Raw genomic sequence first — 26,882 nt, 5'->3', positions numbered from 1 at the left:
TGAATAGTGATATTGTGCCAAAACTGAGTAGGATGTTGGGAAAAGTTTTACCTAATAAGGTAAACTAGAATCACAGGCAGAGAGGTATCTGAAACATGCCTAGAGAGAGAGAATATGCTCTTGTATTATTAAAAGTGGAGCACTGTCACTCACTAAATGTCTAGAACAATTTAATGCTGATTGGCACTTGTGTTCAACAATTCATCTTTCACTGTGCCAGCATTCATTCTCGGTGTATGAATTTATATCTTTTCTAAATAAATCCTTTTAGAGTTTTGATGCTTCACTTTCTCATAAAACACAAATGAATATGCTCTCTTTCCAACTATGTTTTGTTATTCACATGTTGTAGCTCGTTTAATGTGTTACTTTTTAAAAACAAGAGTTATTTGGTAGAATAATCTTTCTTAGTCCTTCTGTGCTAACCTGGAACACAAATCCTGCTTGACAAAAGGCATGTAGTTTTCCCAACAGTTAATATTTCTTTCTAGCATTCTGAAAGTGCTGCCTAATAGCACATTTATCCACGAATTCCACTTCCCTCAGTATTAATTCCCTATCATTAGATGCAAACCATTGACTTACTGAACACTTTGTAAGTGTTTTCTACTCTTTTTCTCTTTCTTATTGTCACCAAATTCAGTGAAATTAACAACTGTCCACCCTGCCTAAGAAATATTGTCTGTCGTCTATTTTCCATGCGTGCTGTGCAGAGGTGAGCTAAAATGTAGCAGTACCTAGTTGTCACAGGATCAAGTTAATCCTGCTATAGCTGGGATCCGAGTGTGCTTTGCAAAGCAATACCTCTTACTTTAATTGCAATACAGATATTAGTTTGATTCTATATATGATATTATTCTTTTGTTACGATACGAGAGAAGGAAAGTTGCTACTCACCATATGGCGGAGATGCTCAGCTGCGATAGGCACAATAAAAAGATTCACACAATCATAGCTTTCGGCCATTAAGGCCTTTGTCAACAGTAGACACACAAACACCAGCAGTAGTCACACATACACACACGCGCACACACACACACTCACGCAAGCGCAACTTGCACACACATCTTCAGTCTCAGAGAGCTGAAACTACATTGCCACTTTTGTTATAAACTTAATCCAAAACTTTCAGTTATCACCCGGAAAAATTTTTTGCACTATTGGTAGGCTATCATTATATCTTTTTATTCAAGGATTTCATCATTTATAGGCCTTTATAGCTGGACTGTTGTACATTATTCTTCCTTTTCTCCACAAAACTTCTTGCAATGATCTATGAATCACTAACAAGGTTAAATTTGGTTTTTAATGTTAACGTTGTTCCAGTGTACAAAGTGTTCTTAGTTTTTGATGATGCCTGCTGTTGTCTGTAGTCTTTTCAAATTTGGTGTTGTCTCTTATAGTGAGATATGGTATCATTTAACTTAAACCTTGAGCAGTGTGCCAACCAGACACAAAGTTGTACTGCTCAGTTCCATTGTTGTTGTACAATTGTGAGCCCATACCTATTCCTTCATTATTGCTTCAGCTTACACGTGATATGCTGTGTTGTCATACATATAAGTAAGCTGCAGTAATATAATATAAACAGTGATCTCGGTGAGAAAAAATTTACAACCCACGCAACAAAATGCTCTAGATTCTGAGCTAACAGCACAATTGCACAATGAGGCAGTTGTTTATGAGGTAATTAGTAATTGAATAAGCCTTTGGCTGGGATCTGATGCATCTGTGCGGTTTAATGCTTCAAGTGGCTCAGTATCATGTGGTAACAGTTGCATGCAGTAACAGAGTGATATAATGACAGTTTATTTTCTTATTGTTTAATTAAACAGTGATTTGACTCATAAAGTTTATTTTATCATTCTTAAAGTAAAAGAATTTTAAACCGTGATTTTTGTCATACATGGTACCTTGGTAACATACAGTTATTGTTTACATGTGTACAAAGTACACTGTGCATACGCTCGTGATACAAAAATCAGCGCACCTGCTTGAGGGTTAAAGATTAAGCCAGATCCAAAGTGATTATAATTAAATTTCCAGTTCAAAATGTTTATTTCAAAAACATATATATTTAATTTGTTTATTTCAAAAACATATATATTTAATTATTGCCACGCTCAATATACTCCCCTCCGGTATCCCTACAATGCTCCATGTGAATTTTACATTGATGGAAACAGTTCTGGAAGTCTTCCTCTGTGAGCTCTATGATGATGCATGCCGCTTATTTTCTTCCACTGCTGCAGCGGATTGAAATCTTGTTCCTTTTAATGCAGATTTGTCTTTGGGTAATAGATAAGTCACGTGGTGCTAGGTCAGGTATTCTTCAATTATCTGTTAATGGTTAGGGCATAATAGTACTTTGCCCACATCAACGTGTAATGTGAGGGATGGTTAAAAAACAGAATAATCAGGTTATTAGAGACAGCCACAAGCTTGCAGTATAGAAGCATGGGCAAAATATAGGCCATTGTTAAATGTACTCTAAGTATTTGCCTGAAGTAATTTAGGAGCAACAGAGGAAAACCTATATCTGGATGGCTGTATTGGGATGACAGCTAGTTTCTAGTCACTGCCCTTATTACGTTCAGTGTGGCACACATGATTACAGCCACAGGGAACAATTTTTTCAAGCACTGCATTTGGTGTTATTTGACATATGGAATCGATTACAGTTCTTCAGAACTATAAAGTTAACATTCTGGCTTGAGGATGTAGTGTGTATGCTACATTGGGCTGGTAGCTGTGTACTTCAACTTCCTTTAATTAATTATTAACTACCCTTTTCCCCTTAGCTTCACCCAAATATGATTTCAACATGAACACATCTCCGCTTTACCCTCTGTGTCCACCCCTCATCCTCCCATGTCTATCTGTGTATCTCCTCTCCCCCCCCCCCTCCCCTCCATCTCCTTCGCGCCCCCTCCCCCTTTGTCCAATTTTTCCACCCACTCTTCATTTTCCATCTGCTCACTACCCCTCTACACTCTCCACCTGCAAATGCATCTCTCCCCCCCCCCCTCCTCCTCCTCCTCCTCCTCCTCCTCCTCCTCCTCCTCCTCCTCCTCCTCATCCTGTCTATCTAAACATGTCTGTAGCCATACTCATTGGCATGCAATACAGTTCAATAAAGCAGGTCAATACTTCTACTACAAAACGCCTGTCATGAAGGGCAGGCTACGCATTAAATCATTTATTTGCCCCCTCACCTACAGACCTCCATGCAAAGCAGGTCAGTAAAGCAGGCAATACTACTCCAACACAACACGCTTGCCATGCTGGGCAGCCTCCATGCCAGAGCCTGGAAAACTGGTTCTTGCCCCTGACATGGGCTGCTCTGCAGAGCATGTTGATATGGCAGGACAACACTGTTCCTACAATTGCCTGTCATTTAGGGCAGTCTATATGCCAGGGGCGGAAAAAACACTTTCCCCCCCCCCCCCCCCCCGTTATCTCCTTCCCTTTCCCTTATCGGTCTAGGAGGTTATAAACCCCACAGCGCTGATGCTCATGAGGCCTGCTGTTTCTGTGCCAAATTTGGTTACCATCAGTTGAGTGGTTTGGGAGGAGATCCTCCTGTACACACACACACACACACACACACACACACACACCTCTGACAATAAAGTTCGGTGAATGAAATCAGAACAGTCGATCGGGCAACACTGGCGACTCACAACACTGCGCCTGCGTAGCAGCTGGTGTTCACAATGTGCACCCATGGTAGTTTAGTTGGGCATCGTGCATGTTCAGTGTTACAATCAATTTAAAGTTTTGTTTGAAGCTTGGCAGGACACTGAAAGAAACCCAGGCATTGCTGCTACGTGTTTATGGGGATCAAGCACTGTCTGTGAAGTGTGAGTGTGAGTGGTTCACCCATTTTCAAGGAGGCCGCGAAAGTGTTTCTGATAATCCCTGTAGCGGACGTCAGCGACCACCGTCAGTGATGAAAATATCCAGAAAGTGAGGACATTAATCATGAACGACCATCGATTAATTGTGGGCATGATAGTGGATGAACTACAGATGAACTGTGAATCGGAGTGACAAATCCTTACCAAGAAGTTAGGGAAGAGGAAAATGTGTTGTCGTCTTGTGCCACATCACTTGATTGATGTTTAGAGGCATCGCAGGATTTTCTTGGAATGGTGGGCAGGATTTTGTCGGAATGGTGGATGCGGCACCAAATTTCTTGAACCATATTGTCACGGAGGATGAAACCTGGTACCTCCAGTACTATCCCGAAATGAAATGGCAAAGCATGGAATGGCGTTCTCTGACATCACCTCATCGGGAAAAGTCAGAGCCGAAAAATCATGCATCAATGCAATGCTCATCACCTTTTGATAGTCAAGGAATTTCTACCTCTGGGAACGACCCATTTCATGCAAAGTCTATGCAGGATACGGCCCCAGTACACGCAACAAGGTTCCTGGTTTTTTGTTCACGACAATGCTCCCCCACACACAGCCAATATTGTCAAACAGTTCCTGGCAACAAAAGGGTGGTGCAACTTGAACATCCACCACACTCACCAGATCTCAATCCTCCAGATTTCTTTCTATTCCCTCGACTCAGCTTCGTTTTGAAAGGAAAGAGATTTGGCGATGTTCCTGACATCCAACGAAACATGATGCGGTTTTTGAACACCATCCCAGAGGAAGACGTAGTGCAAAGTTTTCAGGTCATGTATCACAAAGCTCAGCAGTGTATAGTTATGGGAGGTGGCTATTGTGAAGGGCAGTAAGGTAACTGAAGTTCATAGTTAATCTGCGTTAATGTTACAGGACTATTCACCGAACTTTATTGCCAGAGATGTGTGTGTGTGTGTGTGTGTGTGTGTGTGTGTGTGTGTGTGTGTTATACATCAGATTTCATGCAAGACACTTGATGCTGCAACTGTAGGAAGTGTAATTTATTTCATGGGTGCCGGTTTTATTAAATGATGGATCTTTGATGGCTTAATAGATATCAAATAATTTTAAATTAGCTGTTCATCTGTCATTCTGGTTATCCTGTTGTAATGAATAACTTTGATGTCATAATTAACTAGGTAATGACTCAGAGATAATTGTTACCTTCAAGCAGATGCAAATTGTTATTTGAATTTAGTGCTCACTTCATGTTCTGTATAGTTAATTATAGTACTTCTCACTTCCACACAATCTCCGCCTCCGATTTTTTCACAAACATTAAAACATTTAGCATTAATTTCCAGCAGTTGTAAGATTTTACAACCAGAGATAACAAACTTTCACTTTATTGCCATACTTCCGTTTTCAGTTCTAAACCAATATTAACAACTCCTTGATGTGTCTTCTAGTTAAGTAATTTTTTTGAAATCTTCTTTTATGTAATTTCAAAAGAAATCATGACACCAACACCTTTATTTACTCTTCAGAATATCAGACACATTTCTTAGACAGAACTATATACAACCTGCTGCCATATCATGAAACCAAGTGAATCCATATGTAAGCAAAAGCAATTGTGGCTAGATCAGAACCTAATACAGAATATGATTTCACATTTATCATTTAATTACAGTTTCATTTGTTTTGTCATCATAGAGGCTGGTTTGTTGCATCGAGCTATCTTCTGTGACTGACGACTTGGGAGCACTGTTACCAGACGATGATACCTCCCACTCAACACGAAGATTTGTCCATTCTCCATTCCCCAAAATGAACATGAAACAGACCAAACAAACAAAACATACATTTGTAGTATTCCAAATCACCAGTAAAGTACTTGAATCATTATAAGGATACTTTCATTGTCTTAAAATAGTTCCTTCCTTTGTTATTTATCAGTAGTCACAACCTGCATATTGCATGGGGTATTATCCCTTAAGGGAATGCCATTGTCTGTCACGCAAGAACCCTTCAGCCAATGTGTCGCATGCTGCTGCTGTCCTCTGACCTTAAGGGATCTCAGGAAATGAGAGAGAATTTGATTCAGGTACACAACATTCTGACTATATATTAAATTTCTCAGAATGTCACATATGAGCTACCGGGTGCAACTAGTACATTGCTAAAACAAGTTGGCTTTTATTTCCACCTGAAATGTCAGCAAAGTACAATGAAAGGCGTTGCAGGGTTGCCCTATGTGGTAAATCTCAATTTGATGGGCATCCCTTCCCCTGATTTAAAGTTCCAAAATATTGCAGTTGCTCCTAGTTGTGCAATGGCTAACTAATATTTGGCAATAGATAAACTTTGCAACAATCCACTGCTTCAAAAATCTAATATTAACAGCATGTTTGATTCCAAATACACTCCTGGAAATGGAAAAAAGAACACATTGACACCGGTGTGTCAGACCCACCATACTTGCTCCGGACACTGCGAGAGGGCTGTACAAGCAATGATCACACGCACGGCACAGCGGACACACCAGGAACCGCGGTGTTGGCCGTCGAATGGCGCTAGCTGCGCAGCATTTGTGCACCGCCGCCGTCAGTGTCAGCCAGTTTGCCGTGGCATACGGAGCTCCATCGCAGTCTTTAACACTGGTAGCATGCCGCGACAGCGTGGACGTGAACCGTATGTGCAGTTGATGGACTTTGAGCGAGGGCGTATAGTGGGCATGCGGGAGGCCGGGTGGACGTACCGCCAAATTGCTCAACACGTGGGGCATGAGGTCTCCACAGTACATCAATGTTGTCGCTAGTGGTCGGCGGAAGGTGCACGTGCCCGTCGACCTGGGACCGGACCGCAGCGACGCACGGATGCACGCCAAGACCGTAGGATCCTACGCAGTGCCGTAGGGGACCGCACCGCCACTTCCCAGCAAATTAGGGACACTGTTGCTCCTGGGGTATCGGCGAGGACCATTCGCAACCGTCTCCATGAAGCTGGGCTACGGTCCCGCACACCGTTAGGCCGTCTTCCGCTCACGCCCCAACATCGTGCAGCCCGCCTCCAGTGGTGTCGCGACAGGCATGAATGGAGGGACGAATGGAGACGTGTCGTCTTCAGCGATGAGAGTCGCTTCTGCCTTGGTGCCAATGATGGTCGTATGCGTGTTTGGCGCCGTGCAGGTGAGCGCCGCAATCAGGACTGCATACGACCGAGGCACACAGGGCCAACACCCGGCATCATAGTGTGGGGAGCGATCTCCTACACTGGCCGTACACCACTGGTGATCGTCGAGGGGACACTGAATAGTGCACGGTACATCCAAAGCGTCATCGAACCCATCGTTCTACCATTCCTAGACCGGCAAGGGAACTTGCTGTTCCAACAGGACATTGCACGTCCACATGTATCCCGTGCCACCCAACGTGCTCTAGAAGGTGTAAGTCAACTACCCTGGCCAGCAAGATCTCCGGATCTGTCCCCCATTGAGCATGTTTGGGACTGGATGAAGCGTCGTCTCACGCGGTCTGCACGTCCAGCACGAACGCTGGTCCAACTGAGGCGCCAGGTGGAAATGGCATGGCAAGCCGTTCCACAGGACTACATCCAGCATCTCTACGATCGTCTCCATGGGAGAATAGCAGCCTGCATTGCTGCGAAAGGTGGATATACACTGTACTAGTGCCGACATTGAGCATGCTCTGTTGCCTGTGTCTATGTGCCTGTGGTTCTGTCAGTGTGATCATGTGATGTATCTGACCCCAGGAATGTGTCAATAAAGTTTCCCCTTCCTGGGACAATGAATTCACGGTGTTCTTATTTCAATTTCCAGGAGTGTAATAATTATGTAATCAGAAGAATAAAAGACTACAAGGGCTGGATAAAAAAATAAGGAGAAATATTATATTTATCTTAAATGACTTTATTGGCAAAGGTACTTATAGTTACACACCTTCAATATAGTCGCCCCTGTTATTTACGACCTATTGCCAAATGTCCCGAAGGCGGCGCATACCACCTGTGCATCTGTTTCTGTTGACATCCTGTACTGACTAGACTATGGCATGGATTTTAATGTCATCTCTGGTGTCGTACTGGGTCTCTCGCAGTAGTTCTTTCACTTTGACAAAGAGACTGGAGTCATAGGGACTCATGACCGGCAAGAATGGTGGATGTTACATACTCTCCCATTGCCAATGGCACCAGAGGTCCTGAACAGCAGCAGTGACGTGGCATCATGCATTGCCATGTGTAATGATTGGGTGCAGCTCCATGAAATGTCATCACTTTCGCCTGAGCGCTGGTTGAAGTTGGTGGGCTGGAATGTGCTGTGTACAGGATCTGGATGCCTCCATTTATTGGACTGGCACTTCAAGTTTGGTTCAGCACATCCAGGTTTCGTCAATAGTTGCAATGTGTCGAAGAAAGTAGTTACATTCCCTTTGGTACCAGCCCAACAGATCTGTTTGGTGGCAAAGCGGTGCCATTGTTGCACCTCACACATTTTATGGGTATCCAACATGCTGCAATTTTCCAGTACCTTACAACGTCATTCAGAATGTGGAGCACAATTTTATGGCATACTCTGACTTCTGCTGCTAACTCACTTGCAGTCCACAGTGATTAATGCCCAACAAGGAATCTAGGAATTGGACTATATTGTCTTCTACATGGAATCATCCCATACATGGGTGATACTTCATGCATCGCTGCCTAATCTGAACCTTGTAACCCATCATGCAACTGTGCTCTATGGCAATGCTGCATTGCCACATGGTTCGTGCAGTCCCTGGAAACATTTTTGCATACTCTGGCCTCGTGCCACTTCAGTTTTGAGCCAACAACAAGCTCTGTCTTTGTAAACATGATGTTAGGGCAGTTGCACTATTGCTATGACATTCAACAGTTGACACATTGCAGTAAATTGACAGAGTACTGTCCCTGCTCACTTTACGAACTCATCTTACAGGCCTTTGTTGTGTCAACAGAGATGGCAGCTCGTCAACTCACTGGTTTGATGTTACAGTAGTGTTACCACTACTTTGCATCCAGTCCTCGTATTACTGTCTTCTATAATACACTACTGGCCATTAAAATTGCTACACCAAGAAGAAATGCAGATGATAAACGGGTATTCATTGGACAAATATATTATACTAGAACTGACATCTGATTACATTTTCACGCAATTTGGGTGCCTAGATCCCGAGAAATCAGTACCCAGAAGAACCACCTCTGGCCATAATAACGGCCTTGATATGCCTGGGCATTGAGTCAAACAGAGCTTGGATGGCGTGTACAGGTACAGCTGCCCATGCAGCTTCAACACGATACCACAGTTCGTTAGAGTAGTGATTGGTGTATTGTGACGAGCCAGTTGCTCGGACACTATTGACCAGACGTTTTCAGTTGGTGAGAGATCTGGAGAATGTGCTGGTCGGGGCAGCAGTCAAACATTTTCTATCCAGAAAGGCCCGTACAGGACCTGCAACATGCAGTCATGCATTATCCTGCTGAAATGTAGGGTTTCGCAGGGATCGACGAATGGTACGCCCACGGGTCATAACACATCTGAAATGTAACGTCCAATGTTCAAAGTGCCGTCAATGCGAACAAGAGGTGACCGAGAAGTGTAACCAATGGCACCCCATACCATCACACCGGGTGATACGCCAGTATGGTGATGACGAATACATGCTTCCAATGTGCGTTCATCGCGATGTCGCCAAACACGGATGTGACCATCATGATGCTGTAAACAGAACCTGGGTTCATCCGAAAAAATGACGTTTTGCTATTCGTGCCCCAGGTTTTTTGTTGGGTACACCGTCGCAGGTGCTCCTTTCTGTGATGCAGCATCAAGGGTAACCACAGCCACAGTCACCGAGCTGATAGTCCATGCTGCTGCAAACGTCATCGAACTGTTCGTGCAGATGGTTGTTGTCTTGCAAACGTCCCTATATGTTGATTCAGGGATCGAGACGTAGCTGCATGATCCGTTAAAGTCATGCAGATAAGATGCCTGTCATCTCGACTGCTAGTGATACGAGGCCATTGGGATCCACCACGGCGTTCCGTATTACCCTCCTGAACCCACCAATTCCATATTCTGCTAACTGTCATTGGATCTCGACCAACGCGAGCAGCAATGTCGCGATACGATAAACCACAATTGCGTTAGGCTACAATCAGTTGGAAACTTTCCTCATGTCAGCAAGTTGTAGGTGTCGCCACCGGCGCCAACCTTGTGTGAATGCTCTGAAAAGCTAATCATTTGCATATCACAGCATCTTCTTCCTGTCGGTTAAATTTCGCGTCTGTAGCACGTCATCTTCGTGGTGTAGCAATTTTAATGGGCAGTAGTGTATCATTTTGTAGCTGCTTGTCAGGTTTGTATCATACTAGCTATTTATGAGTCTGAAACCACAAAAAAAACAGTCTTCTAGAGATAGAAAAGTCTTATTTACTAACTTCTGTTAAATTCGTTTTCCAAACAGAGGAACTTTAGTATAGATAACGATGAGAAAAGCAAGCAACACCAAATAACAGATAATACAGAATGTCATCAACTTGAAAGTTCCCCCTACCCCCAGCTCGCAGTACACAAACAACAGGGGATAAAAATAAATAAATCCACTATCTCAGCAACACAAGAACTTGCTGATTATGTACTAGAGGTACTCAACAGTGAAGAATCACCAATTGAGATATTTTGATATTTGTCAAAGTTTTTGATTTAGTGAATCATGAGATACAGAAAACGTAAAATTCTATGGGGTTATAGGCAATGCACACAAACATATCTTACTTGACAGTTAGGTACGAGAAAGCAGGACTGTCAGATGAAAGGACCAATAAATACATCTTAGATCGGGAGAAGAAGCAATTCTTTCTGGCATAGGGAAGTGTACATGGACCACTGCTCTTCTTGGAGTCTTTAACAAATAAAAAATAAAATAATAATAATAACAATATAATAATAATAATAATTGATTGTAATAATAATTGTTTGTTTGTTTGGATGAGTAATTGAGAGATTAAAATTTACGCCGTGAATTTATCGAGCTTCGCACGTCCGAAGATGTAGGGAACGTAGCCAGGGCTCATTATATATATTTTTTGTAGACATGATATCTGACCAATGGGAAGACTAAAACAGAGAAAATCATATGATTAAATAAAACATATCTTCATTACAACATATACATTACTATATGAATGACACTTACGTAAAGTTATAGGTAAATAATTGCCGATAATTCACAAATGAGAGCGACTTATTAATTCTGCGCCTCTTTTCTGCAAGTAAATATCAATATGGCTAACTGTGGAGCCGCACAAAATATTACGCCCTTCTAGGACAACGAATGACATAAGAGTGAAGATGCCAACTGGCTGTGACAAGAGAGCGGCGTTAATTCCTTTATTTTGCTTTCTCTTGTCTTAAAAATCGATATATATTATCTAAGTTAAGTAAATTAAATATCTTCTGTGCTCGAGTGCAAATGGTTCCTTAAAAGTCCATTGATGACCTCCATGAGGATATCAACAACAAACCTATCCTATTTGCCAATTATGATAATAATTAATGCCCATATGTAATGGTGCAGCAGATAAAACTAGCCGGCCAGAGTGGCCAAGCAGTTCTAGGCGCTTCAGTCTGGAACCACACAACCACTATGGTTGTAGGTTTGAATCCTGCCTCGGGCATGGATGTGTGTGATGTCCTTAGGTTAGTTAGATTTAAGTAGTTCTAGGGGACTGATGACCTCTGCTGTTAAGTCCCATAGTGCTCAGAGCCATTTGAACCATGTTTTGATAAAGTAGCTGCCGAGCTTTATTCCACCAATTGTACATGGAAAAAGAACAATTAGTTGTAGTACAGATACAATAATGAGTCCTGGCACATAGTCGCCAGTTTAACAAATAAAAAAATAATAATTGATTGTAATTGGGATAAGTAATTGAGAGATTAAAAATTTACGCCGTGAATTTATCGAACTTCGCACGTCTGAAGATGTACGGAACGTAGCCAGGGCTCATTATATATATTTTTTGTAGACAAAGTCTGATATCTGACTAATGGGAAGACTAAAACTACTAAAACAGAGAAAAGCATACGATTAAATAAAACATATATTCATTACAACATATACATTACTATATGAATGACACTTACGTAAAGTTATAGGTAAATAATTGCCGATAATTCACAAATGTGAGCGAATTATTAATTCTGCGCCTCTTTTCTGCAAGTAAATATCAATATGGCTAACTGTGGAGCTGCACAAAATATTACGCCCTTCTAGGACAACGAATGACATAAGAGTGAAGATGCCTACTGGCTGTGACAAGAGAGCGGTGTTAATTCCTTTATTTTGCTTTCTCTTGTCTTAAAAATCGATATATATTATCTAAGCTAAGTAAATTAAATATCGTCTGTGCTCGAGTGCAAATGGTTCCTTAAACTGCCCCCCAAATTGCGAAGGCAAAGGTGTACCACCTGCAGCTGAGCAATTTGTTGACGTATTTTCTTTATTTGTCATGTCATGAATCATAAGTTATTACGTATCATATTTCACAGATACAACATACATAAAATATCATAAATCTATGCAAATACATAAATAATATTTCCATGCAAGTTAAATGAAAGTGAAAAGAAAAAAGAAAAATATTTGATTTTATGTAATCTTTTTTTCATTTTTTCTTTGTTTCTTCTTTTCTTTTTTTTCCCTTTTTTGTTTTTTATTTATTTATTTTTTTACTTTGTTAATTTTTCTTTTTCTTATTTTTCTTTTCTTTTTTTTTGTATTTTTAATAATTGTTAAAGTGGAACCGCATCCTATTACTCAGTTACTCTCTCTCTCTAACTTTCTTCGTTTTTTTTTCCTTTTTTTCCCTAATATGATCATATATATACTAGTTTATAGGTAGGCATATAACAAAGATTGACCGATACATGGAGACTGATTATATTTCATCACCTGACGCTAACTATATATCTAGACTTATTTTTGCTAGACCAACATGTAAGACCCAAGAATGAGATTCAGTATACGAATTATCAAAGCTCAGTTGCGATACTAAATGGACAATTGGCAGAAATTGAGAGGAGCTCGCACACGTTTTAAAGTTGTTTCGCATACGCATGACGCAATGCAGCTGATAAGAAATTGGCAAAGTATTCATGGTGTTTTTCATTGTTTTTGATCTTAGCATATTCTTCCCAAATGTAAGTCAAAAAGGTGAATCCATTGTGGATTTGCCGGTCGATAAGGGCGTAAACAGAGTGGCCCAACAACCACACAGCAGTATTGTGTTTTGCGCATGGGAAATATTTAAAATCTGGTACAGTGACACTATCAACAGAGACGTGCGCCGGTGTAGTTCGTGTGATGAGAGCCACCATTAACTGGCAAGTCCTCCACACATCGGAAACAGCTTGACATTGCAGGCGGTGTTCTCTGGTGTCAGGCACGCCACACCTGCCACAGTTGGGGGAGGCGAAAAGCTGAATATCGGCTAAACGCTGATTGGTGGGCAGTGGGCAGTGTGTTGTTGACAAGTTTGTACCACAAGGCGAACTTCCAATTTATTAAGTGGAGGTTGTCCCATTAATTCAATATAGAGTTGTCGTGCTGTCCTGTGTGAATCTGTGGCCGTGCGGAGGACGTAGCTTCTATTTAGGATATACTCTCGTACAAATGACATACAGTAAGGGATGTTGGCCACCGATACTGGGGCGCTTTCAGATTCTGGCCGATAGGTTTCCATCAGGGCTGCTGTTGATCCATCGGGGAAGCCGGCCTGCATTTCAGCAGTGCGGTTCACGAGCAGTGCTGCACATTTGCGACTAAAGTCTACTGGCCCGAGACCTCCATGTGACGGGTCCAAGACACAAACTGTTGCGCGCACTTTAAACATTTCGTGACGCCAGAGTAACCAGTAAACTGCTTGAGATATAGCACGCCCTATTTGTTTCGGCACGCTAAGCAACTGCGCCATATACCACGCCTTAGAGAGGATGAAGTAATTGATTAGTTTGACTTTCTGGTGCAAGTTAAGGTGCCGGGTTGCGTGGCTTTTGCAGAGGCCCTTAATGGAATTGAGAATTCTTCTCCAATTTCGTGCTTGCATATGCTGTGGGCACGCAGTTATATCTGGGCCCAGTACTTGGTGGTCTCTCACGACTCTGTACCATGGACGGACAAATCGGTGGCTAGCAGACCCAGTGGAAGTAGAACAGTTTTAGAAGTATTTACCGCTGCTTCAGACGCACGTTCATACTTGTGAAGCGAGGCACGTATTGAGTCTACGTCCGCTGTGTGGTCAATGAAAGCGCCTATGTCATCTGCGTATGCCACACATTTACTGGAAGCATTGTGTATTTGTACACCTTTTGACGTCCTGCCTATTGTTCTGAGGAGCGGGTCTATGGCAATCACGAATAAAAACACTGACAGCGGACATCCTTGCCTGACAGAGCGGCAAATAGGGATCGGTTTAGTTTGCCATCCATTTAATATGACTATTGATCTTGCTCCTGTGAGAATATTTTGAATAATTTTGATAAATTCTCGGCCAAATCCCATTTTTGTCATGACTTGTAGCAAGTATTTATGGCTTATGCGATCGAAAGCGTTCGCAAAGTCAATGGATAGAATAGCTGTCGATTTTTTATGGACTGCCGTGTGAGCTACTATGTCTCGGTATAAGGACGCTGCGTGGAAAATATTATGGTGTGTAACTCCGCACGTTTGATTCGAACCGAACTGCAGTTTCAGATTCCAGTGAACTAGTACGCAGCTATTTCTGCAGTTGCGATATCAATAACACATATACGTAGATTTAGTGTACCATTCATATCACAGTTCGTATTCACTTGTGCTTAGTCACTTTGTAAAAAATTGTTGGGTATAAAGTCCATTGTTCTCTTTCGCTTCAAAATGTTATTACACATGTTCATTCAATAAATAAAATTAATTAATGTTTTTTGTGCATATTCAGAGATATATGAATGTATTCTCTTTAGAAAGTCACTTGTTACAAAAGGTTTATACTGTGTAGTGATGGGCTAAACTGCGATTTTCCGATATCAGTGATTTCTGTGAATGCTACTTTTCAGTATCTGTTATTCTTAACTGTGATTTGTCGCAGTTAAGAGTCGCAGTTAAGGAACATAGGTCGTGTATCCCTCCGCCACTGCTATTTCTGCGATTTCTGCTACTTCCGCGATTTCTGCTACTTCTGCGATTTCTGTGACTTCTGCTACTTCTGCGATTTCTGTGATTCCTGCGATTTCTGCGACTCACCACCGTATGAAAAAGTTACATCTGTCAACACAGAAAATTGCATCTCAACAAACCTGTCATTGGCAAGTATGTTTTACGTTTTTTTCTTCCGTTGGCTTTAATTTTGTATTAAAGAAACAACTGTGAAAATATTAATAGTGTAATTAATATGTAAGTAGCCGTACAGTACCGTAATAGTTCGTATTTAGAAAATGAATTCTAACATATTGTTATGTTCACAGGTACCAGAACTACATTTCAGTCACTCAGTAAAGTGATAACTCAAAATATCATTGTCAACAGATCTAAAGAAATTGCCACTGTGTCTTTAGACCGTTTTCGTCAGACGAGAGGTTAGTTTCTAAGCGTTTCGATGGACTTAATTACTTCAATGAGATCGTTCTTGCAAATGTCATATTCATTATAGCAAATATTAGCAATCTACTCTGTCAATTATATTGCTAGTAATTAATGACAGCAAAAATTGTTTAATAATCCTTGTGTTTCTGCAGACACAGTTCTGACTCTGATTACTGGTTGCTGTACGTATCTATCCACATCCAGGCTGTTTTTGAGAGAGACTCGTGAAGATTCAAGACAGCTCTTAGAGGATTTGCAGTTTAAAAGTGGAATAATTGTGAAATAAGTGTGTGAATGATTAAACTGTGTTTTATTGAAGTTGTGCGATTTTAAAGGAATAATAAATGTTAAATACAGTGAGTGAATAATAAAAATCTCATTTTCCACATGTTTAAGCTGTCCTATACCCATAATTTTCCGCCACTTATTGGTAAACACTTGTTGGAGAGTGACATGCCGCCCCCCCCCCTTTTCTCCACAATCTTGGTGTGACACTGACCTGTAACACATCCCGAAGTCTACAATATGCATTTTGAGGCTGTTGATATGAAAGTGGGAAGTACAGATCTTCCAGTTAAATCAGGAATAGCTTAAGTGCATTACTTGAAAGTAACACAGGAAAAGCTTACTTATGTAGGTGGTATTAGTGTCAGCAAAAAGTTCTTGTGTGTGAAGTTGCCATGTAGAACACCAGGTGTAAAACTTTTCTGCCGAGTCTTGAACTGTGTCGGAACAAAAGTGAGGCATTCATATGACTGTTTTCATTTCTCTACACTTATACAGATGTCTGAGTTCTGCTGTGTTAACATTGCAAAGTCCTGTAGGCATGTGGAGTATTAACCAAAACTGTCATATTGGAAGCAGAATCAAACACATTTGTTACGTTAGTTGATATTTTCAGGAGAAAAAGGCAATGTTGCTTCTTATTAATATAATACATTCAGAGTCACAGCAGTATTTGACCAACCATAACTGATGCTGAATTTGCGTGTCGTCATATAATATGAAGGGCTTATTTCAATAGTGGCACAAGTCCATTACCTCCACTTTTCTGTCATTATAGACAGAAATTAGTGATCCAAACAAACATAAATAAAGGTTCATCTCTAGCAAGAAGCCATATGCTTGAATATTTCTGGTATCTCAAATGCAGATTTGTCAGCGCTCATTTAACTTTACGACTCTGTATCTCAAAATGAACAAAAATGGACTTGTACCACTATTGAAATAAGCCCTTCATATGCACACGCAGCACATCGATCTCGTGAGGCACAAGGCTCTCATAACGAAGTACGTACGTCGGTCAACAGATGACACTAGGAAAAGTATGTTAACTGCGCTTTTTAGTTGCTACTTGCGACTCTTAGTTGCGATTTGTCACAGAAATCGCAGTTTGACTCGGTAGCGAATAGCGTAGTATGAACTTTGGTCAACAGATGGCAGTGCTAACTGCGCTTTTTAGTTGCTACTTGCGACTCTTAGTTGCGACTTGACACGGAAATCGCAGTTAGACACGATACCGTATCGCAGAGATGGATGTAGTACGAACTTTGGCCAAAAGATGGCACTGTTAACTGCGCTTTTTAGTTGCTACTTGCGACTCTTAGTTGCGACTTGTCACGGAAATCGCAGTTTGACTCCATAGTGTACCGCAGAGATGGACGTAATACGAACTTTGGCCAACAGATGCCACTGTTAACCGCGCTTTTTAGTCGCTACTTGCGACTCTTAGTTGCGACTTGTCACTGAAATCGCAGAAAGCAGTGCTAAATTCGACCAATAGATGGCTCACGTCTTTGAATATGAAATACTACTTGTGACTGCTAACTGTGACTGAAATCGCAGTTAGATCCTGTAAAGTTGCTACTGTGATATCTGTGACTTCTCAGTCACTATGATTTCTAACAGATACGCGATTTCCTGCCCACCACTAATACTGTGCTAAAGTCTTTGCACTTCAAAATAAAGATCGTTACATGTTTTGTTTACATTGAGACGAAAGTTCTTGATGAAATAAGTTGGAGATCGCCAATCCTGCAATGAAGCGTGCTTTGGAAGACGTAGTTGAAATGTGGTTTCGTTTTGGTAGGAATACATGGTGTCAGTGGTTTCATACTGACCAGCCCGTGTTACATCTACTCAATAACCTCCATATTTCGTCTTTAGAAAGGCGTATGTCGTTTCCTGGATATTGTGTCGTCGTTTCGTCGAAAAGTGTGCCGTGGTTTTGCGACTCACGTCACCCATAGTGCCCATCATGAGCGCAGTGAACCGTTTTCAAAAATTTACACACAACTTGTTCATACATTGTTCGTTGCGAAACAAAATGTTCGTTCACAACAGAGAGCACAAAACATAACAAATATCACTTCACATTGAGTACAGTGTTCTATTACACATTTACATAGATATAAAAATTTTCTGTGTAACATGTACCTATAGATTTACATTACATTATTTGGTAATACATATACATATTTTGCATTTTCAATTGCATTAAACTAGATATTTACAAATACATTTAGGTCAGACGTAGAAAAAATTGTTATAGGTTCAGTGTTTTTCTTTTAATAAAATTTTCCCTTTAAGTATATTTTCCTTTACATCAGTACTACACAATAAGTGTTCCTCCTCATTAAATGTTTCCTGCAACATAAACTTTCATAGTAGGTTAGAAAACATCTTGGAGATGATCTGTCCTGAAAAATCATGATTACACTAAGACACGGCACATCACATCCACAATCAATTCCAACTTAGCACATGCACAAAGTATCATTTACAATTAAAATAAAGTATATAGCCTTGCTCAATTAGTCTCATTTGCCATTTCCTGTAGAGTGTGTATGTGTTTTTTTTTTTGTTTTGTTTTTTTTTTTTTTTTTTTTTTTTTTTTTTGCGTGTTGTGTTCATGTGGATTGTGGTGTGAGTGTGAATAGCAAATCAAATGTCTATCATGCCAATTAATATATCAGGTTCAGGGCAGAAATTGTCTCCAGTCATTTGGTCTGTCAGCTTGTCTGCAGGGTATTATAAATATAATCAGTACCTGTGCTTTGCATGAAAATCGTTAGTTCTTCCTGTATCTTATCTTCTTGCTGCTGCTGTTGTTGCTGGTGCTGTAAAATGTAGATACTTAAGATTATAGCTTATATCTTCTTCTTCATCTTCTTCTTCTTCTTCCAGCTTGAAGTACCAGATGTGACTTTTTGTTGTATCAGCATACTCTGCTAAGGGCTAAAAGTTTTCAAATCTTTGTGAGGGTACAAACCCAAAATCCTCTCATTCTTGGGGTTTTGTAACAGATATGCTCCAGGGGGCACTTATGCAGTTTAGCAGGTACGGAAAAAATTTTTCATTTTTCTTCAAAATTTGATCGATTATAGTCAAATTTGATACGCTGATTACGAATACGATATTTATTTTCGCCCCAGTCAATTATTTACATCAAAAAAATTGTTTTAAATCTTTTTAAATTTTTTTTATTTTTCAATATTTTGTCGATATAGTGAATTCTGATGCGCTGATTTCGAATATAACATCCATTTTCATTTTCCCTTGACCGTCGGCGATATCTTCTGCCCGATAAGCGCGGCGCTGCCGATGACGCAACATTGTGTAATACACTAACTAATCAGTATTTTCAAATCATAGGCGGCCGCTGCCGCGGCCGCATTCCAAAAAAAAAACTCCCAACCTAACCTCAAGTGGGCTACGCTACAGATCAATTTATGCAGTTTAGCAGGTACGGAAAAAATTTTTCATTCCAAATGTATCTGGCTTGGAGAGCTTTGTGGGTGAATATGTAAAGTTTGTTGGTAATTGTACTTTGTATTTTCATAAATAAAGTGATCTGTAGCGCAGCCCACTTGAGGTTAGGTTGGGAGTTTTTTTTTGGAATGCGGCCGCGGCAGCGGCCGCCTATGATTTGAAAATACTGATTAGTTAGTGTATTACGCAATGTTGCGTCATCGGCAGCGCCGCGCTTATCGGGCAGGAGATATCGCCGACGGTCAAGGGAAAATGAAAATGGATGTTATATTCGAAATCAGCGCATCAGAATTCACTATATCGACAAAATATTGAAAAATAAAAAAAATAAAAAAATTTAAAAAAATGTAAAACAATTTTTTTGATGTAAATAATTGACTGGGGCGAAAATAAATATCGTATTCGTAATCAGCGTATCAAATTTCACTATAATCGATCAAATTTTGAAAAAAAATGAAAAATTTTTTCCGTACCTGCTAAACTGCATAAGTGCCCTCCAGGGTGTGGTATATCAATGATTGTGTAAGGACCTTCATATAATAGACGCCACTTAACATTACGTTTTAGAGGTGATGACGATTTGTAGTGGGTCTTAAGTAAAACTTGCATGCCTATTGTAAAGTTTTGCCTTCTTTTAAGATTAGCACCATAGTTCTTATTTCTAATGTCAGCATGTTCAGTAATTGCAATGAGTACTTCGCTTACCTTTTGTAATGTCTCTTGCAGCGATCTCTCCACGATATTTTCAGAAATTTTATAAATTATATAACTCAGTACATATCTCGAAATATCTCTTCTTATCTTACTGATTGTCAATGCAAAGTAGTTTCAAGCCCAATTATTCCTTGGAGTGTCCATTTACTCCATGGAATAGTTTCTCTGCTATCTATGTTTTCTCTTATGAAAAAGAATGAGGGAATGCTTGCCGATTAGTCGTGAAAGGAGGAGGATGTATATGTATGTATTGTTGAGCTAGTCGCCATCTTGATGAGATTCTGTATGAGAAGGAATTTAATACATGAACTAAACTAAAGTAAGTGTGTTCGCGTATTATTTAACTGATTGTTATTGACAGTGTCTGCTTACTACACTGTGTTGCACGGGATCAGTGGGGAACGTCTGATTTACACTGGACGAACCTGCCGTTTTGCATGCTCAAGATATCCAGTTACTTCAAATAAATAGGCTAACACGGTCTTACCAGCAGATCTCCAGTCTTCCCCATGTGATCACCGAAAGTTAATAATTACTACAAATGTTTTCAGGAGATCAACTGACAATTTTCGTCGCACCGAGACTTCGAAATTGCTTCACTGCCTTATGGAATTTAAGTTAAGCTCAATTTAATCAGGAAAGAACAGTATTGAACTGTGTATGTGATAAGCCTGCTTTGTGAATGAAAATTCCCTTAACATACGCATGTTTTTACTAACCTGATCAGTGAAGCTAAATCAGGCCGGTGTGAGAGAGGTTTTTTAAATTTTAGATTCCACACACAAAATAAATAAATAAATAAACTTTTCCTCCCGTGAAAGTTTGGTGTCAGAAAATTTTGGTAGTGGGTTGCTCCATTCATTAGTTTCCTTTGTGTCAAACATGATTTCTCTGGGAATATAGGCTGTGTTGTATATATTTAAATTGTTGTGTATTTCCTCAAAAACTGCTAGGTAATGTATCCAGTTTGTGTGCTGTGAGGTATAAGTTCTCATGGATCTGTTTAATTCTCTAAAAATTCGCTCACAAGGTTTGGCTGATGCATGAAACTTTGAAATAAAGATGCTCTTAATGTTATTGTCCTTTAGAAATTTTCTCCAGGTGACTCCTGCATAATACGTGGCGTTATCTGATAGAATGGCTTTAGGTTTTCCACAGTATGGCATGTAATCATTTGTGAACCTTCTGACGATGGTGTTTGCTGTGGGTGACTTTATGGCAAAAAGTTTGATGTGCTTAGAAAATATGTCATAAAATGCTAGAATGTATTTACAACCACCGATGCTAGTTGGATGAGGTCCGCTAACATCTGTACAAAGTATCTCTCTAGGTCCAGAGGGTAAGATAGAGTGCAAATCTGTTTTGGTTGATTGATTTTGTGGCTTGGATTTTTGACATAAGAGACATTTGCTGATAACATCATGTATTTTTCTTCTCATGTTTGGAAAATAGCAATATGTATGTATCTTGTTTAGACATTTCTTTGTTCCGTAGTGTCCCCAAACTGTGTGAGTGTGTGCAATGAGATTGTGTACAAAATCTTGTGGTATGCAAACGCACCAGTTAGTAGCATTTGTGTGCCTTTTGTAGAAAAGTATGTTGTTGTGTAACATGTATCTGTCTTGTAAAGTGTTGTTGTACTATGATTTGTTTTATTTTGTATCAGTGTGGATCTGAATCTTGTAGTATTGCCATGTTCTTGCATAGGTCTTTGTAGTATTGTGTAAACTGTTTGTCTTGCATGAGTAGTATTCTGTAATCGTGTGTGTTCTCAAAGTCTGTATTCTTATGGTGTAATCCTTGTGGTAGTCTTGAAAGTGTGTCAGCTATTATGTTGTCTGTTCCCTTGATATGCTTGATTTCAAAAGAGTAATGCAAGTGCCCATCGTGTAAGTCTAGGATGAATGAGTTTACATGACAAAAGGAAGGTAAGTGCTTGATGGTCAGTGTATATAATGGTGTGTCTTCCATACAGATACTAATTAAACCTTTTAAATGCCCATATAATAGATAATGTTTCCAATTCTGTGGTGGAGTAAGATCTTTCACATTCCGTTAAAGTCCGACTGGCAAAACCAATGATCTTAATATGTTTTGAAGTTTCTGTTTTAACAAGTTGAAATAAACAACATCCCAAACCAATGTTTGATGCATCACAAGCAATACAAAAGTTCAAATTGAAGTCTGGATGCTCCAGCATGTTAGAATTTACTAAGGCTTCTTTGATTTTAGTAAAGTCTTTTTCACAGTCTTGGTTCCAAATCCATATCAGGTTCTTCTTTAATAAGTTTAATAAGTATCTGCTGTTGAGTAATTGTTTAGGTATGAATCGTGTGAAACATGAGCATAGACCGAGAAATGATTTTAACTGTTTCTTAGTAGTGGGACTGGGGAAATGTCTGATAGCATCTAATTTTGAAGGGTCAGGTTTAAAGCCTTGTGTGTTGATGATGTGTCCTAGGTATTTGATCTCAGAGCAAGCAAATCTAGATTTACAAAGATTGGCAGTGATTTCAGCTTGTGTGAATCTGCATAGTAAAGTGTTCAGGGTATCAGTGTGTTCCTTCCAGGTTTTTGAGGCAATCAGTATGTCATCTACATAGTGTGGAACAGATTCTAGTAAATCATCACTGAGTACAGAGTTTAGTGCACTAATGAATACTCCTGAGCTTACATTTAGGCCAAATGGTAATACACAAAATTGTTAAGTTCTGCCACCAAACATAAAGGCTGTATATTTTCTAGATTCTTTGCTTATTGGCACCTGCCAAAACGAATTTTTAAGGTCTATTGTAGAGAAATATTTTGCAACCAAGAATTTCTGAAGTTGTTGGTCAAGATTTTCTGGTGGTGTCCTCACAGGTAAGATAATTTGGTCGATAGCTCTTGCATCTAATACTAACCTGATACTTCCATTGTGTCTTTTCACTACATGCAAAGGGCTACAATATGGAGATGTTGACGGTTCTACAATATTCAATGTAATCACTTTCTTTAGTTCTTCCCAAACCGCAGGTCGTAGAGCTAGAGGTACATTGTATGACTTGTGGTAATAGATTTGGTGAGGCTTGACTTCAATCGTATACATATATGTGTTGATCCTACCTGGCTTACTAGTGAAAACATCCTTATTCTTAAGTAAAATATTTTTGATCTCTCCTCTTCATTAACAGCATCACATTCTGATAACTTAGAATTAATTTGTGTAAGTACATCATTCACTACCTCACTGTGTGATACAGGTTGTTGTGTGGAATCTACGTTAGTCTCGTGTATAATCTGTATCTTGTAGCCAGAACAGTGCTTGTTATGGTCTATTAGTCGATTGTCCAAGTTCAAAACTATGTCTCTGCCGTCATACTTAAAATAACAAATGCCTTTGGAGAAGTCTTCTCGCAAAGAAAATCAATACCCAATATACAATTGGCAGCAAGGTTTTGGACAACTAGGAAAGGCCATTGTACGGTTCCATTTCCCACATTAACAGTCACAAATACCTGCTTATTAACTCTACTTGACTTATTACCTAATGCAGTTAATATTAAACAGTTTTGAACTGGGAACTCTGGTATACTCATAGTACAAAAATTGTGAGAAATCACACTGACAGCAGCTCCTGTATCAATAATTATGTTAGTAGGTATACCTCCTACAATGCCTGAGGTGGAAGACAGTACAAATCTTTTCTTTGCATTGTGACATTGTGTGTTGTCATTTATCAGATCATCAGCTAAGTTTCCACTTTCATTATATCTTAAGAATAGTGTAGGCAACTCTTGTTGTGTAAATGTTAATTTTTCTTGTTTCAAAGTTTCACTAGCAAGTGTGTATTCAAACATAGTTTCTAAATTGAAGTTGCCCCCCAAATGTTCCTCAGTCACGACCTGGGGCTCAGTAATGACTGGTTCTAGTTTACTTGGTTTGTCTGGTCATTGGCAAGTGTAGTTGTAATTTCATTAGCTACCTCAATAATATTTACATTAGGATATTGTCTTTGCCAATCACCTGTCTGTTTTCGGTTGGCTGATGTCATTTGTTGGCTTGTGTTGCTTGTTTGAGCAAAATTCCCTTGTGGCATCTGAATATGATCTTGTGGTGGCGGTTGCTGTGTTTGCCATTGTCTCACATAGTACTGGTTGTTGTTCTGGTTAAAGTGCGGTGTAGGTGTTCCATTTCTTGTGTAATCTGTGTTGTTGTTTCTTTGCCAGTGTTTCTGTTTGCCTTTGTGTCTGTTGTTGTTTCCGTTATTCCTTCTTGAATTAAAACTGTCGTTTCTTCGTTTTTTGTATGGGTTATCTCCCTGTGTATAGTTACAGTTGTTGTTTGTATGCAGCTGTGAGTTTTGGTGATTGTTTTGCATGTTTACTGTGTGTGTGTTGTAAATTTTGCTGCATGTTTGGTAATGTAGCAATGTAGACATGTTGATTCCTACTGCGTGATTTGTGTTTTGGTTCTTGTTCTTCATACAGTAAATCAACAGCATCTAACTTTTCCAAAAAATATTCAGGATCGTCGTCCGGTAAGTACAGTAATTTCTCTTTAATATTAAAAGGAAGTCTTGCTTTCAGTGATCGGATCACATCTTTTGGTTTCACTGGTTCATTAAGAAAGTGTATCATGTTTAGGTACTTCTCAAAATATCGGCGCAGATTGCCGTTTTTAGGATTGAAGTGTTTGGGTTCAGTGACTTGTTTGTGGATACATTCCTGCAAAGTGGGTGACCAAAACTTATTCAAGAAGGCACGTTCAAACTGCTCGTATGTTACACATCTGTCACTTTGATGGTAAGCCCAGACAGCAGCGTCCCCTTGAATGTAATCCACAACATGTGCAATGCGTTTGTGGTCACTCCACGAACGTGGGAATGCGTTCTTAAAAGCTTTTAAGAAGATGACAGGGTGTACAGTGTTTTTGCCTGATATAAAAGGTTGGAATTTACGGTGCTTGAATAGACTTCTTCTTTGTTACGTGTTCGTCTGTCTCTTTCCGTGTAATCATTGAATTCTTCCCTGTGTGTACATGGTTCTTCATCAAAATGGTAATTGTATTGTATTTCAGGTGATGGGTATCTGTTGCTATGCGTGTCAGTGTATCGTGTATTTGAGTGTTGAAATTCGTGTGTGTACATGTGTTCATTTCCGAATCGAGATTTTCTTCTGTGTGAGTTAAAATGTGTAGTGGGTGTACATTCTGTTGTGCTTTGCACTGAGTTGTCTTTGTTTGCATATCGTCATCGATTACTTGTCTATTGTTCTTCATGTATTCCACTACGGACTCGTGCACAATAGGCCTATACGGCAATTTGTTTTGTATACATTCTTCAAAAAGTTGGTCTTTGTGTGCTGTCCATTCTTTAAATTGTGAATTAATGCGAGGGAAATGGGGTTCAGCCTCTCTCTGTATTGTTGTGTGAATCTGTTTGTGAATGTCAGCTACGTTTGTTTCTATTGTATTCACATTTAAATTAATTTCGTCACATGCGTGCGTGTTTGTTTCTAATTTGCAATTAATAGTGTCACAGGTTTTTGTCAATTCATGGATGTGGTTGGCATTGTTGCTTTGTCGTAACTCTAAATTTTCAAATTTTTCCGTAAGATCATCGACCTGTTTGGAAAGACGTGTATAATTTCATCTATCTTTTCAGTCAGTGTGGCGAAGTCTGATTTTATCTCATTTCTGAAAGTTGCATTGTCTGTCATTAATTGTGTGAATTTTCCGTCATTATCTTGCTTAATATTGGATATGCCTTCCAAAATTGAATTCAGTATAGCGGCAAAATTTTGATTCCGAATGAGCTTGCCCCCGCCGCGTGATTAGACGTGATGTAGTCTCTCAAGTTTGGTTCTGAATTGCTCCTTTTGGCGTTTGTGTGTGTGTGTGGAGCGGGTTATTCTGATGTGTTTGTGTGTCTGTATTAATTTCTGTGTCTGAATGTGTCCGTGTATCCATGTTTGCGTTACTTGATTGTTGTTCCATTGTGTACTGGTGTCGAGTTTTTACCATATCGTAAATAAATTGTGTGCAAGAAAAAAAATTGTTTAAACGTGTAGTGTGAAAATGTACTGCCTATGTGTTTGTTTAAATGACTGAGAATGATTGAGAGATGACTTTAAAGATCGAAAGTAGCATACGTGTTAATGATGACTAGCCATGTTGCTTGAATCTTGTACAATGTCGGCCATATTGTGCAACGTAACTGCGTATTGTTGGATCGGAATGTAATCGTCTGAATAATGAAATTTCGCGGAATTTGAAAAAATTACTGAATGGAAACTGAATATTGAATTTAATACTGAGAAAAATAATTTTGAATGAAAAATGTGCTTGGAATCAAATGTGGATGCACGAGTGCTGCGTCTTACCGTACATGTCGTCTTGATGCGAAGATTGCATTTCCGGTCCAAATTGTCTCCAGATTTTATTCGTTTTCTTCCATATTCTCGTCACATTGGTTGTTGCCGGTCAGGATGTACATGGAAAAAGAACAATTAGTTGTAGTACAGATACAATAATGAGTCCTGGCACATAGTCGCCAGTTTAACAAATAAAAAAATAATAATTGATTGTAATTGGGATAAGTAATTGAGAGATTAAAAATTTACGCCGTGAATTTATCGAACTTCGCACGTCTGAAGATGTACGGAACGTAGCCAGGGCTCATTATATATATTTTTTGTAGACAAAGTCTGATATCTGACTAATGGGAAGACTAAAACTACTAAAACAGAGAAAAGCATACGATTAAATAAAACATATATTCATTACAACATATACATTACTATATGAATGACACTTACGTAAAGTTATAGGTAAATAATTGCCGATAATTCACAAATGTGAGCGAATTATTAATTCTGCGCCTCTTTTCTGCAAG

This window comes from Schistocerca cancellata, chromosome 5 (assembly GCF_023864275.1).
Source record: "Schistocerca cancellata isolate TAMUIC-IGC-003103 chromosome 5, iqSchCanc2.1, whole genome shotgun sequence".
In the NCBI taxonomy this organism is placed as follows: Eukaryota; Metazoa; Arthropoda; class Insecta; order Orthoptera; family Acrididae; genus Schistocerca; species Schistocerca cancellata.
The sequence above is the reverse complement of the archived record's forward strand: the minus strand, read 5'-3'. Positions refer to the sequence as shown.